We start from the raw sequence: 17,719 nt of genomic DNA on the forward strand, positions 1-17,719 counted from the left end.
CCTCCCCCTCCCTCCCTCCCCCCTTCTTTCCTTCCTTCCTTCCTTCCTTCCTTCCTTCCTTCCTTCCTTCCTTCCTTCCTTCCTTTTCTCTCTCTCCGTTCCTCTATCCCTCCCTATTTCTTTTTTCTCTCTCTTCCCCTTCCCTCCTTTTTTCCTTCCAGCTGATTGGACTTAAGATATTCTAGCCCAATATATGGCATCTTAGCATTTGAGAAAACAGCAAAAAAGGAAGAACATTCTCATCTCATTCTTATCCTTGACCCTTCTACCCCCAAACAAGTCTAAAGGCCTCATTTGAGAAGAGTCTTCATAGTATAGCCACAGAAATATGCCCTAGATAGGACTGGTTTGCTCTTATCTCTGAAGACACTGGACATGAGGAGAATCTGATCAAACAGGCTTTGCTATGTTTCCCTCCCTAGTTTATTGCCCTGAGCTGATAAGTTTTGAATCCAGTTGTACTTCCTGTAACCTATCCAATTCTCTCAAATGTAACATAAAACAACACCCAGGCTCTCCTGTTAACTTGAAATCTTTTTGTGTCCTGACAAATGCTCTCATTTCCTCTAAAACATACATTGCCTAAGTCTGTATGTGGTTCTTTTTTCATCTTTTGTTATAAGGCCTCAGCCACAAGCCTAGCAATGGGTGAGGAATTAAATATCCCCCCTCCACGTTTATTTTTCCTTTATTCTCTCAATGTGTCCATTTTCCTTTGGAAGCTTGATGATGTTTACCATGGAATCTTGGCAGCCAATGGGATTCTTTGCCTTAAATAACTTCTCCTGGGAAGTCAAAGCAGATATTTCTCGTGGTACTGATGAGTAAGGCTTCTCTCATCCATAGAATCCATGTCATTTTATTCTCCTGATGAAAATTGTGATTTGGCTTTTTTTCCTGTCTTAGGGTCTTCATCTCAGCCTAAGTGGCAAACCTGTTTTAGAAAAGCATGCACTGTGACCCAAGCAGTCACATCAAGGTTAAATGAATCACTGTTTAGATGTTGAATAGGTCAGAAGACTTTTCTCATTAAAGTGTCTGCAATCTCAGGCTTTCCAAGCAGAAACAGATTTTTGTCTTTGAAGGCTTCATGCTTTACTTTCTTTCCATTTGAACTGGACCCAGGGAGAAATTCTTCAGAGATGTCCTTTGTCCCTTTGTGGGGAGATTTCAGGGTGAAAAGTTGTTCCATACAGATCTTACTCTTAGAGCAGAAGTACCTCTTTCATTTGCCTGCAGATTTCTTTTTTTTAATATTTTTATTGTAATTAATAAAAGGGTTACATGATATTTGCCAGATAGAAAGTGCATTAATTCACATACATTGATACCCTTTCTTATGTCTTGGTACCCATTACCCTCCCCCCACCCATCTTGGTTTTCCCCCCTTCCCTATCAAATTTCAAATAACCAAATACAAATAAATTCAATATATCAGATAACAAAGTGAGATACTGTAACAATATGAGATACCCAAGGGACAGCAAAGGAGATGAGAGATAACATAGTACATAAAGGACAAAAATCATTCATTTTTTGGCTTTTGTTTCAATATCTTGGAGGTTCTTTCAATTAGCTTCATATTATATGGCCTTATGTATCAAGATTTTACTCTATTGCAGATCTCTGCTAGTAGAGGTTTCTACTGATTATGACAAATGAGGGAAACGATTGAGCCTAAGTTCCTTTGAGTCCTTAGTTCACTTAATATGATTTTTTCTAAGTCTTTCCATTTCCTAACAAATGGGGCAATGTCATTCTTTCTGACAGCAGCATAGAATTCCATTGTGTACAAATACCAAAACTTGTTGATCCACTCATCAACTGAGGGACATCTAGGTTGGTTCCATATCTTTGTTATGGTGAATAGTGCTGCAATGAACATTGTTATGCTAGTGGATTTAGTATGTCCTTGTTTCTGGATGGTTGGATAAATGCCAAGTAGTGGAATTGCTGGGTCATAGGGGAGTTCTATGTTTAGCCTTTTGAGGCACTGCCACACTGCTTTCCATAGTGGTTGAAGGAGTTTGCACTCCCACCAACAGTGTAGTAGTGGTCCCTCCTGGCCACATCCCCTCCAGCATTTGTTGTTATTAGATTTCTTGATCCTGGAGTGAGGTGGAATCTTAGAATTGTTTTGATTTGCATTTCTTTTATGACCAGAGATGTTGAGCATTTCTTCATGTGTCTATAGGCCATTTTTGTTTCTTCTTCAGAGAAGACTCTCTTTAAGTCTTTGGCCCATTTTTTAATGGGATGGTTGTTACTTTGGAGATTAGTTTTGGAGTGATTCAATTTTTTGAGTTGTTGATATATTTCAGATATGAGGCCTTTGTCCATTGTTTGGTTGGTGAAGATCTTCTCCCACTCTGTAGGCTTCCTAATTAATTTACTAGCTATGTCCTTTGCCATACAAAAGCTCTGCAGTTTAATGCAGTCCCACTTATCCAGCCTTTCTCTGATTTGTTGTGATTCTTGGTCCTTATTAAGAAAGTTTCGACCTGTGCCAAGGAGGCCTAGTGTATCTCCTATTCCTTCCTGTAAAGTTTTCAGTGTGTCAGCTTTTACCTCCAGGTCTTTGATCCATTTGGAGTTAATTCTAGTGCATGGTGACAAAGAAGGATCCAACTTTAGTTTTCTGCAGGTGCTTAACCAGTTCTGCCAGTACAACTTGTTGAAGAGGCTGTCTTTCTTCCATTCTATTTTTTTTGGCTCCCTTGTCAAAGCCTGCAGATTTCTATTCAGATATTCCGTTCCATGAACTCAGTCATTTCTCCAGACAGGCTAATCAGTCATAGACCATTCTCCTTAGTTCAGTCAAGTGTCTTGTGGCAAGTGGGCATCGAATTCAAACTCAGCTATTCACTTATTATTGTGGAGTTCTCAAAGTGAGGACCCTTCTGAGTATGCAAGGTCAAAGAGCCATTTAAACCTCAGGGTAGATGTAATTTGAATGGCCCTATAAAGAAAACTTGTTTAATAAAGAGGGAAAATAGCCAGAAGATGAATGAAAGGAAAACATTACATTTTAATTGCCATCACCTGATGTTCTGGACCCAGACAGATCTGAAACCCATTCCTTGAATTTTCCATTGAGAACCAGTAAGTTTGTGTTTGGCTCAAACTAATTAGAGTTTGGCGTTTGTCACTGAAAATGGAAAAGTATCCCAATGAATACAATAATATATACAGAAGTTTCTGGCTTGACAAATGGGAAGTGAAGAAATAGGGTTCATTTATCCTCTATATTGGTGTTATTATTTCCAGGAAGAATCTCATCAGGGGCCAGTAAATGATCCCTCTTGCCAACTATGAATGGGTAAGGGTTCTTTCTGTTCTTGTTCTTCCATCAGCATAAGCCACATTGAATAAATGAAAATTGCTAACACAAGCATCTGATTCTTACACCTCCATCTGGACTAGGCCATTTCTACATAATGAATAACATATTTGGTTTTTCTACGTTGTGCAGTGGGGCTCTGGGGATTTGCACTCAAGGCCTCATGCTTGCCAGGTAGGTGCTCTACCACTTGAGCCACAGCCCCATCATGGCTTGCTTATTTGGGGGAAGATAGGATCTCCTACTGTTGGGTCAGAGATAGGGTTGGCTTTATACAGCAGTGCTTCTACATATACCTTTTTTTTTGGCATATTCAGGGATACAGTTGTATCCCTTTTTTTGTTTGTTTTTTGTTAATTGTATTTTATTGTCAGGGTGATGTATAGAGAGGTTACAGTTACAACCGTCAGGTAGTGACTATATTACTTCTTGAACATTGATCCCTTCCCATGTATTTCTCCCATTTTCCCTCCCCCAACCCCTTTCTAACCCTTGTTTGTTGAGATAGGGTCTTACTAGCTTTTTACCTGGGCCAGCCTGAAACCTTGATCCTCCTGCTCTCCACTTTTTGGGTAGTTGGAATTACAGATGTTAGCCACTATGCCTGATAAAGTTTTTTTTTTTAACCCAACTATTAGTGGTACTTAATTCTTTGAAACAGAGTTGCCTGCATTAATCTCCACACTATACAATCCAAAGAACATTTTTTCTGGGTGAAAGGTGTTTTAAAAAAACCTCATTTGCTAATTATGCATTTGCTTTTACAACAGGGAATAAATCAGTACATATAAGGCAACAGAAAAGACTGAAAAAAATGTGCATTTTCTCAAAAAACAGATACAATGTCTGCCACAAACAGCAATCTTGAGTGTGATGTTTGAAGTTTCTGTTAGAATTTTTGCAGTCTATTTTATTGGCACCTGTAGCTATGGGTTCTTCACCCACATATGCTACTGTATGCAGCCATGTACGCAGAACAAAAATATTCAAAAAATGGCAGCTATACTGAATATATACAAACCTTTCTCATGATCATTGTCAAACAATGCATCTGTTTGCATTGGTAGAGATGACTTAAAGTATGTCATATGTTTCACAAAGGTGACATGCAAATATTGTAGGCAGGACTTAAGTATCTTAAGATATCAGTACCTTTGAGGAGTCCTGGAAACAATCTTCCTTGGGTTCCAAGGGATAATTATATATTTTAAATACTAGTACATTACAAATATTACAAAGGAAAATATTCCCATTAAATTATAATTATGTTCTTCTAGGTTTGGAGACCATAAATTGGGCACAGTCTGACCCCATCAGCTTTGTTAAGATCTACAAAGACACAGCAACGTGAATCCTGTCCTCATGTAATTTGTAATTCAATTTGTAATGTATAGTTCTTAGATTCATTGGCAACAGATTAGATTTGGGAGCAGCAGATTGAATTGATGCTATGCAGGAGAAAAGCACGCACATTTACATAATTTACACAATGAGGGACTTTTCCTGGAAAAAAAATGAAGGACTCAAAGAAACAGATAGGCTTGAGAGCTTTTAGCAAAGACCCTGAACTGGGGAGACCTAGAAAGAAAAACAAAAAGGGTTTGGGGCTTCCATGAGCAGAAAACTGTAGGAAATGACAGATAGGGGAGGGACTACTGAAAGGCAAAAATTATCTTAATGTTTATTCAGATCCATCTTGCCAACAACTTTCTGTCTTCTTCATGGCTTTAAGACTTTCCCAGAAAAGTGAATTTATAGTAGTCCATATTTCTCAGAAATCTCTTTTTTTCTCTACATGTGTTGTATCAAATGTGTCATCAGTTGAAATTCTTTCTATGTCAAAATGATATATTGGAAATTACATTATGATTCTCTTTAAGTTTTGTCCTGGAATTTGAATTCAGGGATTTGCCACTTGGTCGGCTGGTTCTCTTCCACTTGAGCCATGTCTCTAGCCTGGCCTTTGCTGGTTGTTTTGAAAACAGAGTCTTAAGGACTTTTCTGTTGGTGGCTGCTTTCAAACAGAGATCCTATTGCTAGGAATACACGTGTGAGCAGCTGGCACCTGTTTCACTTAGCTTTCTAAGCGTCATTCATTCATTTACCAAGTTTTCATTCATCATTTACTGACTTAGACAAAAAGCAAAACACACTGAAAACGGATTTGAATGTGACATGACGTGTTCCCAAGAACCTTGATGAAGTAATGAAAGAATTGCAACACTTAGGCCATTGTTACTCGATGCTATAATAAAATCGATACGTTACAGGTTAGAATAGTTAGGATCCCACAAGAAAACTGCCTACTGTCTGTGGCTCCTGTCCAGCCTGATACCCTTAGTTTCTCCTGGCTCCTGTAACAGAGGAACTGACACCGAATATCCAGAGCAATTCTGACTGTACAGGGACGATGTGACCGGTGTGTGAAAGAGCCAGATAGCACTGGGGTGTGAAGAACCAGAATATTATAATCAGGAAACATAGCTTGTTACAGGTTGTTTTTTGAGCATTGTAAATTTAGTGTGATGGAATTTTCATGGTTAAAGGTTTAGAACCTCACCACAACTTCATAGGAAGTTACAAAGTTAATGGTCTCCTTTAATGGGAAGCCATTTGGCCCACATAGCTCCAGTGCCCTGAGATCTTACAGGAACAAAATGAAACTTAAGCTCCACTAATCACAAGCTGTGAATGGATTTGGAGATAATCCAAAAGAGGCCAGTATCTGATTCTAACCAATCAAAGATTTCTTTTGCTTCACTTACATATTATCCCATGACTCCTTATGTCCCTTTGACAGGATTCTGGATCCTTGCTGGTTTAGAGCTGCGTGATTCATGAATTGTTTACTCAGTTGAACTTTAAATTTCAGTGTGAAGAAGTTCATTGATTCATTTCTTTATAGAGCCAGTCCTGGTGTCTGAACAGTCCAGGTACTTGGACAGCTGAACATTTTGCTCAAAGCCAGAATTCTACCACTTGAGCCACAGCTCAACTTCCAGATTTTTGGTGATTAATTGGAGATGAGAGTCTCCCTGACCTTCCTGCCCATGCTGGCTTCCAGCTGTGATCCTCAGATCTCAGCCTCGTGAGTAGCTACCCACTGAAGTTGATGGCTTTGGTGATTTTTCTTTCCAGAGGGTCTTCCATGAGGACTAAAATGAAGCCCTTGTAGTTATCACATTCAATTCCAATTGTTGAATACGTGGGGCTTATTTCCCCAAGCCTCTTATGCTAGTCTCAGAAGGATTATTTCAACCTGAAAGCAGGATACTATTTCATACTGAAACGGGAGATTTCTTGAAGGATTGCCTCATAGAGGGCTAGAGACATACTGAAAAGCAATTTTACAGAAAAAACAATTCTAGGAAAGACTGTTGCTGAACAAGTTGAAGCCCTGTTATTATCAGAACTTTGTGTGACAATTCTGTCATAGTGTGTAGAAATTCTAAGAAAACAACTCTCTCTTTCTCTCAGCAAAGTAAACAAAATCCTGAAGCCAGGAACCTTCTGCATCTTTTCTGACTCGCAATCCTGCGGACTTCAAAGTGTATCATGTCAGGAGTCAAAAAGCGGATGTGGAGGTAAAACTCAGTTACTCCCTGGTCAAAAATCACAAAGCCTTCCAGGCCTTTAGATTCATCTTTCTTTCCAGTGTCCACAAAAGCTTATAGGAATTTTTTCTCAGTGAACAGAGAAAGGAATCTTGCTCTGGCAGCTGTATCCTGAGCAATCACTTTTGATTGCAATAGAATTAGTTTCCTTAGCTGCAAATTCTATATTTGAATTTCACCAGCTGCTTCCTTTACAGTTATTTGAGTATTTTTGGTAACGGCGCTTGCTTCAGGAGAGGTAGGGATGCTACCCAATCTTTCTTTAATAATGGAGAGGTTTTAAATGCCACTTACTATTTATTGTAGCCCAGATGTCTTCTTCCTAGGCATTCCCTAATTCTGACAGCCATGAGTCATTAGTACTTAGAAAGATTTGAATTTCCATTGCTCATATAAAAGGAAACCACGGATATATAGTGAACTAGAAAAATTTCTCTGTGGAACTTCCCAGATGCAGGGGTAGAGCTGCGGGGAGTAACTTTTTCCTAAGCTTTGTGTCTCACTTCTAGATAACTTCATTGTTTTCTTTTCTTAAAATTGAATATATTAACCTTCTTTTCTTCTTCCCTAAATTCTGCCCATAGAAAACTATCATGTAAAGTTGATTTGTACAAAGTGTTTGAGAAAACAGGGATTGCATTGCTGTAACAATTCTTTAAAATAATATTTCTCCAATGCTTCCTGCTTCCCTGTCTTCCTCCTTCCCTCCCTCCCTCTTTCCTTCTTTTTCTTCTTTCCTGCCTTTCTCCCTCCCTTCCTCCCTCCCTCCATTCCTCCCTCTTCCTCTTCTTTTCCTCCTCTCTTCCTCCTCCTCCCCTCCTCCTCTTCCTCCTCCTTCTCCTTCTTCTTAGAGGGAATGGGTGGAATTTGAATTCGAGACCTTCCACAAATACTCTCCCAGTTGAGCCACACTCCTAAATCCTTTTCTTCAGATAGGGTCAGTTATTTCTTCTGGGAGCCAACATCTTACCACAATTCTTCTACTTGCACCATTACGTAGCTGGGAGTATAGACTTGAACCTTCACCCAGTCAGTTTGTTGAAATGAGAGTCTTGATAACTTTTTGCTTGGGATGATCTTGAACCATGATCTTCCTGAGTAGCTGTAGCTATATCACTCCTGGCATCATCAACAGCTTTTAATATAAAATTTAATTATGTATGTGCTACATTGATATCTATGTTATAGAAAGATACCAGTACTAGTCAGTAATATGTTGTAGGACTGCCAACATTTAGGATAAATTAAAAATCAGCTCAGCAGATGAATGGATACAAAAACTGTGGTACATATATAGTGTGGCATTCTACATAACCATCAGACAAGATAAAATAATGGCATTCTCTGGGAAGTGGATGGAGCTAGAGCAAATCATGTTGAGTGAATTAAGTTAAGACCAAAGGAACAAAAGATACATGGTCTCCTTAATACGTGGATATTAGATCCAAACAGTACAAGAGCGATGACTCGATACCCTGGCACTCAAGGTCATTGACATGAACTTAAAGATATATATATATAACTACATAGACATAAAAATTTATGATGGGATATATACTCTATAGACATAATGTTATATTATATAGATCAATATGTATCTATGCCATACAAACTTTCAGCTTAATTTTAATTTTGTTCTTACATTTATGTGCCAGTGACTGAATATAGTGATCCCATTCTTGAGTACTTATTTGTTAAACTTGACATTTGAAATATGATGTAAAAATGTTAATAAAATCTTTTAATAAAAAAGAAAAAGCCAAGCAAGAGCCCACAAGGCCGTGAGTTCAAGACCTGTTTCTTGTACTTGTAATAACTTGATGAATAAGTAAATAACAGGAAGAAAAAACAGCTCTGCCTTTGTAAATATAGTCTCATATCAATAATTTTTACACATTTGTAATATGTAGCAGAGATAATAAATGCTTGATGACTCTGAAAAAAATCAGCACAGAGCTATAAGCCTTCTTTAAGCCAATATTTAAATTCATTGCATTTCATATTTTTGGTAATTTCTGTGTATTGCTTCCTGTAGAAGATATATTTTCTGCATACAGACTCAAAATTCTCTTCTTTGAACAATATATTATAGGATAAGCTTTTATTTACAGGAAACTGTGAGTTCAGTGGAGGCAGATATGAAAATTAAAGTTATAAACTTGAAGGCCTACATGCAAAAGAAGGGAGTTTGGGAAGAGGTGAGATGCTCATTCATTTTCTTATCAATATACTTCAGCCAGAAATTTGCATGTGAAAAAAACCACCCCTGTAAGACACAATCAGAGTGGAAGCTGTTTCTGGCTTTGCAATGCCTGTGTTCCTTCTTGGTCCCTTACTGTTAAGACTACCACATTCTTCCTTTGGCTTTTTCTTGGGAAATGAAAGTTGGTAGATCTCCAGCGTTTTATTGTGGAATATCAATTTCGTAAATTATTTTAACTCATTTTGCATCTCTAAGATATTGTGCTGTCCTTATTTTTAAATTTTGCTAAGCAGTGCAATGAGTGCTAAGTAGTAGGTAGGTCAGTTTTGACACTAAGACCTATCATTATGGAAAATTCTCTGTGGGCATATTACTAACCTTCTAAAATGGGTATCATCTATAATGATTCTGTGATGTTGGTGAACAAGACCCACCGCCTTCTTCACTATGAGCCAGCTGGTTAGTGCATAGCATGACCCTTGGCTTTATGCAGTGACATCATCTAATAGTGTCTGTTGAGTGCCTTCTGGACCAGGCTTCTGATAGACGGCAGTCATGACTCTTCAGCCTCTCAACAAGGATGTCCCTATGTTTAACAGTACATTTCTCATCCAAATGTTTCTTGGGTTTTTTTTTTTACCAGCTATAAATATCATAAATATAGTTGTGTTTTTTTTTAAATTTTGTTTTGGATTTTTTGTCAGTAATAGGACTTGAACTGTGGGTCTGGGCCAAGTCCTTGAATTCTTCAGCGCAAGGCTACTGCCCTACCCCTTGAGCCACAGCGCCATTTCTGGTTTTCTGGTGATTAATTGGAGACAAGAGTCTCATGGACTTTTTAGTGCCTGGGCTGGCTTTGAGCTGTGATCCTCAGATCTCAGCCTCCTGAGTAGCTAGGATTACAGGTGTGAACTACTGCACCTGCCCTAAATATAGTTATATTGTCTTTGAAACCCCTCCATCTGAATGGGTAGGAATCTTACCCCTGGAAGCATCCCAGGTCTTCTCTGCAAGTTTACCATAAGGGATTTATAACCATAATTTATAATAAGAGATTTCCAACCTATGGAACAGTCAAACACATTCCATGTTTGTTTGTTTCTTATTGTTGAGACTAAGGCTTAAACCAAGGATCTGGGCACTGTCCCTTAGCTTTTTTACTCAAAGGAAGGTCTCTACCAGTTGAACCACAGCTCCAATTTTGGCTTTTCAGTGGTTATGACTCTCATAGATTGCCCAGGCTGGCTTTGAACTATAATCCTCAGACCTCAGTCTCCTGAGTAAGAGGAATTACAGACATGATCTACTTGTGCCTATGCTCCATGTCTTATTCTAGTTTCCATCTTTTTCCCCATTTTTGTGTTAGCTGTTTTGTAGCAATAAGTGTAGTAAACATTTGCAGAATAACTGTTATTTGCTGAATATCACTCCACAGGCTGTGTACATATCTAGTCATTTAATCCTTCCAGCTATACTATGAGGTAGATGAGAACGCTGGAAGTCCAGAGAGGTCATGAAGGATAGGGAGACTTCAGAATCCTTGCCTTTGCCTATTTGGCAATTTGGATGAAAATAGTCATGTGATAATATTGACATGTTATAAGGCCTTGACATGAATCAAATCCCAGATCAGCCACTTAGTCATCATGTAACTTTGGTAAGTTGCTTAATCTTAGTGGCCCTCAGTATTCTCATCTGTAATGGAGGAAGCATTACTTTCTTCTTCAGATTGTTGTGGGTCGTAGATAGGACAATGCATATAACTGTAATGATTGAGAAAGGAGACTTCCATGTGGTTGTTCAGGCAGAGGAAAGTTTATTAGCAGAACCAGACAACCTGCCCTGCACAAGGTGGAGGTGTGCAGAGGCTGCACCACATGGGGGGTGTGCAGCAGGAGTTTAAGGAGGGGGAGGAACTAATGATGGAGATTGATTGTATAGTGAGAAAGCAGGGAGGATGTGTGGCCAGAGTGGATGTGGACATGACCTCAGAGCCTAGAAACATCTTACAGTTGGAAGAAGGTGTGGCCTCACAGGAAGAGGAAGTGACCTCAGAGACTGGGGGACCTCTCAGTGCTGCCAGGTGCACCAATGACATGGGTTACAGATGCTGGGCAGGGAATTCTAGGGAAGGGACCACATGTGCATGGAGGGAGAACAAAGGGCAGGGGTTGTTTTCCTGGGCAGACCTAGCAGTAACAACTCGAAAAGACTGCCAAGAGTCCTTGGCAAGTCATGAGTATACAGTATATGTATGGCTTTTAATACAATGGCAGCCAGATCCTCAATATCTCTTTTACAGGTTAGCAAACTAAAGCTAGAGGGAATGGGAAATTTGCCAAAGATTAAATAGTTTTAAAGAGTTCAGAGGCTGGATCAAAGATTCCATGGTCTCTGTTGCTTGCAGCTGAACTATTTCATTGACCAGTAAGAGTCATTACTGGAGACCTCACAGAAGCTACTGGCTGAGATGTGGTTTTGATCCATAACTTCTGACTGTATAATGAGATGCATATGATCAGAGTCATGGGTGTGATTTCAGTGGGGGAATTAATGACATGTGATGAAGAACCTGACAGCACAGGGAGCTGTGACCCTGAGCCCAAATCACTTATGGGAAGTCTCAAACCTCTGGTCAGGATCCTAACTCTGTATTTCACCTCTTGCTTTGGAACTCTTACTCTGTTTTGAAACTCAAGAGTCCAGCTCCATATATAATGTAAATGAGGTTAATCTTGGATGGTTGGCTGTGTGTTTCAGACTACAGAGTCTTTGTGCCTGTAATGGAATCCACGTGCTTCATCCTGGTATTTTGGGGCTAGTTAATATTATCAAGTCAGCTGAATTTTTATTTAGGTATGGCTATTCCAGATGCTTTTCTCATATTTATTTCAAGAGGATTCAGAGTTTCTACCAAATCCTAAGCTTTCAGAACAGGGGGGAAACTGGGAAGAAAATATGCAGTGCTTTCATGGACTCTGTTGGCTTCCTTGTGAAATTTGTATCTGTTTTGCAGAGTCTTCATAAAAGACAGACATGGTCTTCCTTTCATGCAACTAGGGAACCAATTACAAGGTATAATTATGGCAAATGACTGAGTTTGTATTGTAGGTACAAAGAAGAGAGTCAGAAAGAAGAATTCTTGAAATTTGCTGGCATGATGTAGTTGAATAATTTATTTCCTAATTTTGGTAGTGCTAGGGTTTGAACTCAGGACCTTCTTGTTAGGTAGGCACTATATCAATTGAGCAAGATCTTTGTGTGGATCTGTGCTCCTGTGGTTCTCCTTTCGATGCCAATGCCAAGGCCTTGAGCCTTTCATGACAGCACTTCACTTTCCCATGAAGTGCACTGGAGCTTTTTTGAAGTTCTAGTTCTGATGTGGGCTCTATACTCTTCAGCTGACCTCTTGCAACACACTCACTTCCTTTTACTCCTACTCCAGGCCCTGGGTTTTATCATCAGACTCTTGCTGGCACCCCTTTCACTTGTAGTCATTCCCTGGCTGAGGTCCTTGCAAATGTGTTAAGATACATTCCCGGGAGTTCACAAGAGGGAACAGGAACTGCAGCTCCACTCTCTCAGGAAGCTTCCGGAAGGCTCCTGTCTTCAGAAATAGGCCAAGTATACAGCTGCTTGGGGTCCCTATTCAACTACACTTTCAGTTCTTGGAGGGCATACTTGGGAGAGAGGAGAGTAGCCAAGTGAATTCTGCTCTTGGAGAATTCTTATCAGCAAATTGTCTTGGAGAAATTTCATTTTTTTTTGTTGCTTGTTTTTTGTTTTTTCTTTTTTTGGTGTGGGTCATGGAGTTAGAACTCTGCCTGGGTGCTGTCCCTGAGCTCTTCAGCTCCAGACTACTGCCCTACCCCTAGGCCTGGATGTTGTCCCTGAGGTCTTCAGCTCTAGGCTACTGCTCTACCTTGAGCCAAGCCCCACTTCCCATTGTCTAGTGGTTAATTAGAGATAAGAGTCTCAGGTCCTTTTGTGCCCAGGCTGGCTTTGAACCTTAATTCTCAGATATCAGCTTCCTGAGTGGCTAGGATTACAGGCTTGAGCCACCAGTGCCAGGCTCACATTTTTTTTTTAAATAGACTCTGGAGGTGAAAAGCCAATTGGATCACCTTTTGTGAATTTTAGTAGGCACCCAGGGAGTTTCTGTGGACTGGAAAGGGAGGAACTGGATACTTGCTTTCACTTGGGGGCATCAGGCAAAATGCAGAGATAATAGGAAAATTCCCATTTGCACCTAATGGAAATGAATAGGTGAAAAGTTCACAGGAGAGGTCTCTGTGCCAAGTGTACTCTGAGACTTCCTCATGAGTCATTTAGGAAAACATTTCCATCTTGCACTGTCTCTGGGAAATAGTACTTGTTATTTGTCTAGAAGTGTGAACATGTCTGCTTCAACACCTATTTGCTAGATAGAAAAATAATAGATATATCTACATCACTGAAACGAATCTTTGATAAGTTCTTTGATAAGTTCTACATATTTTAACTCTTTGACCTCTTTGCTATCATGTACCTTAAATAAATAGACTGAGGTAAGATATATGGTCAGGGTCAAATGGCCAGGAGAAGCCCTGATCACATGACTCCAGAGCTCCTACTCATGATCACATTGCACTGCTGGGCCAAAAGTCTAAGAAACAGAGGCATCTTTCATTGCTGACCTCCTGATAAAACTCTCTGGGGCTCCTTATTTAAAAGCGGCTCAAGTTTAGAGGAATGTATCCCAGGAATAAGGCTAGCTTCTGGGTCAAGTTCAAATCTTATGGGTAGTGGATTGGGTTTGCACAAAATAATGTGATTGCATTGTGGTGGAAAAGTCACTTTGTTTTAAATAGGGGAATAATTCTTCCTGGGAGAGAAAGCCCATGAGAAGCTCTGCCTGTGATTTTCTCCATTAGGCCTTTGGAAGAATTGTGAGCATACATGTACTTCATAAGGAGAAAAATGTAGCATTGGTTTCTTGGGTATACCCAGTTGTTCAACATGCCTGAACTGGATTGAATAGAACGAAAAGTCTGGGTACTTAATTGGAAGTATGGTAAGCCCTATAGCCTCTTGTCTGAGTTCTAGAGAAGGGAGAAAAGCATTGCATAGGAGTTCCAGATGCTGACTGGCTGATGGGACTGGCCAGGGTCTATGACAGAGCGGGAAGAGGGGAAGGGTACTTGAAGCAATGTAGAGCAAACCTCCCACTTCCCAGACTTAGCAAGTCTGCCCTGATCAGGGAGTGGGGCAGAGAGGGGAGGGTTGGCTTATACCTTTCTTCACTAAAGACCCATTAGATGACTTCCTGCAAGGTTTTAATGATAGCAATTAGGAAGAAGCCTTATGTACCCTTTCAAATTGGATTTGGCGGGAACATGATTAAGAGACAGCTGGATCAGTGAAGGTGAGAGGATTGCATTGATGGCAATTCTGGCTGGAGCAACCCTAAGCGAGCACCATAGGAGCTAGCATCTCAGCTTCAAGAAAAAGCTTCAGCTTCGAATCTAGGATCATCGGGGATAAGAATGGGACCATATACAACTCCCATTCAGGCACCCCACCCCTGACAAGCACCCACTTCTCTGCTGAGACTTTCATTCTGAGGACTCTATAAATAGCAGCAGAACAGCAACGGAGACCCATAGCCTTTCATTTTGCCATGCTTTATTTTGACAACGCCTGGCTTTGCAGTAACCCCGGGGCCACCCTGCAATTAGAAGGGTGTGATCTTTGCTTGCATGGCGCTCACAGTCTAGGTGGCAGCCCAGGGTCATCAACCCAGTGGTGTTGTAAGTGCACTGAAAAGGTGTGCACCGGTCCTCTGGATTCACAGGCACACTATCTAGACATGAACTGGGGGAAGTGGGAGTATGTCAGAAGACTTCCGGAGGAAGGAGTTTCTACACCACAGTGAGATGTGTGGGATGAGCTGCTATGAGCACCTCATTTTTGGTGGTGGAATGGGGGATTGTTTTCATCAGGACCTGGACTTGGAAAGCAGCCCAGAGGTGAGAGTAAGCCAGGAGTTAGCTCCTATCCCTAGGGAGGGATTGTACCTGGAGAAAATGACTAGCACAGAGGATAGGGAAATGGGATCCGGGACAAGTTGTGATGAGTTTGATACAGGCTTGTGAGTGAGGTAGTGCTGTCATGAATTTACAGCCATTTAAAGGATTAAGTGTTTTGCTCTGAGTGATATAATGCTGGTAGCAGAGTGGAACAAGAATCTGCCTTGAGACATTCTCTCTCTCTCTCTCTCTCTCTCTCTCTCTCTCTCGCTCTCTCGCTCTCTCGCTCTCTCGCTCTCTCTCGCTCTCTTGCTCTCTCTTTCTCTCGCTCTCTCTCTCAACTCTCTCTCCCGTTAATTTAGGGAGGGAGTTTAATGAATCAAAATTTGTACCCAAATTAATAAAGTATCTCTAATAGACCTCTTTGCTCCATGCTGATGTAAAAGTTGCTTCTTTCAGAAATAAACAAATGAAAATTCATCTAAAAACATTCTCCCTGGATCCAGATGGAGGCAGCAAATCACCAAAAACGCAGCTCCATACTCAGGCCTGACAGGGCTGTGAGACAAACCCCGGGAGAGCCAGGCTACAGTTGCATTCCAAATGAGAGTCCAGGGAGAAAAGCATGCACAAGTTTCTTTCATTCAAACATTTAACCATCATTTTCCTCATGACTGCCAGTGAGGAACTGAACATGCAAATCATGCTTTATGTATTAGAAAGGTCTGCTTGCTCATTGGCTCAACCTTCTGATGAGATGTTTCCAGCTTGACTCCTCTAGCGTTAGCCCTGGGAAATATGTGACACATCAAGTCTTTTTCTATTTCTCCCCCAAGGCCCTCCACCCCACCCCTAGCCTTCCTAAATAGGACAAAACTAGTATGACTGTGGCATTTTTAACATGAAGCAATGAAAACAATAGCGCTGTCTAGCTTCTCAGTAGTTAGTCCCTGTGTCTGGATGGCTGTTTTCTCAGTTACACAAACTTGATTACATCTGGGAACTTGGCTACTCTGTGTCCACCCTGAGACAACACAGGTTCCAGCCAGTTTTAGGTAAAATTGAGAAAGAGGCAAAAATTTCCACTTATGATCAGAACCTCCTCTTTTCCTCTTTCATGGGTCCTATATCCAGTGGTTTTGGTGTCTGTCCCTCAATGACTCTTCCCTATCTCTGAAGAGGATCACCAGAAAGGATCTTAAACCTCATCTTTGCTACAATTATGATTATTAAAAGCTAGTCCCCTGATAGCACACAATACGTGTGAAACATGGTTCTCAGAGTTCCGTGCACCTTGACTCATTGTGTTAGCCCAGTAGCTCTATGTAATTGTCATTATCTTTCTATGGTTCAGAGAGTTCAGTTTACTTGTGCATGAGCACATAATTTAAAAAATGCTAGGACAAATCTGAACGCAGAAAACCCCATCTCTCCTTACTTCTTACCTAATTGAAAATGGTTTATTTGAGAATGAGCATGATTAATTGGCTAAGATGTTGAAGGCACTGTGCTAGAAACTGTAAGGTTTTATTTACTTATTTAAACTAGATTTTGAAATAAGGTCATATGACATCATTTTATAAAAAGAGAAGTTAAAGAGCTTGCTGAGATTTCCTGTCTAGCAAAGGGAAGGTGAGGCAGTGGAACCATGGTTGCAATGGTGGCAAATCCTGGCATCATTCCACTGGAACATTCTAGAATCACAACCATCAGTTTCCAGGGGGAGAAGCTCTGTCTTTAAATTTTGTACATTAAAATGTATCAGAACATAGACGTGCACTGTTTGCTTGAACCTATAATCCTAGCTCCCCCACTCCAGACAGGAAACTCCAGACTCTTATCTCTGCTTAACCCGAAAAAGCCAGAAGTGGACATGTTGCTCAAGTAGTAGAGCTCCAGCCTTGAGCCAAAAACCCAGTGGAGAGCTTGAGCCATGATTTCAAGCTTCAGTACCAGCATATACTCTCTCCACCTAACAGAACATTAAGTAAGGCAGCTGGGATTCTTTAACAAATGATGCTGACTTTGCATAACAGCTAGAAGGTAGGAGAAGCAATCTGTGATTGGAGGGTGAACAATGCAGCTTTCTCGCACCTAGAAAGTTGACTTTGCAGGTTGGTGTCCACCAAGCCATCTTTGCATGAACGCTTCCTGCAGAAATGTTTCCTCTTTGGGTCCAGTCCGCTGTATTTGAAAATCTACATTCCAGTAGTTTTTTACTTTAATGTTTATGTATGGGAATTTAGATTAGCTGGTGTGGGATTGGAACAGACAGCTGAGTGTGTGTATGGGGAGATGCGGGGGAAGGGAAATCACTTGGAAAATAAAGCTGGACAATAAAGTTATCCCTAAGGCCCTTATCAGTTCTAACTTTCTATGCTCCTATTACTTGGTACATAGCTGCCAACTGCATTTGGGTTCACCTATAGTAATAGTCCTATGAGAAGATTTGGCCTATCCCTAATTGTCATGTCTGAAATGAAATTCATTTTCTCACCCAGGTGTCACTTAAACTAGAAATGGTCTTAAACACTGTATTTTATCAATTCTTGAA

This window comes from Megascapheus bottae, chromosome 2, assembly GCF_031878675.1.
Source record: "Megascapheus bottae isolate mThoBot1 chromosome 2, mThoBot2.hap1, whole genome shotgun sequence".
Classification (NCBI taxonomy): domain Eukaryota; kingdom Metazoa; phylum Chordata; class Mammalia; order Rodentia; family Geomyidae; genus Megascapheus; species Megascapheus bottae.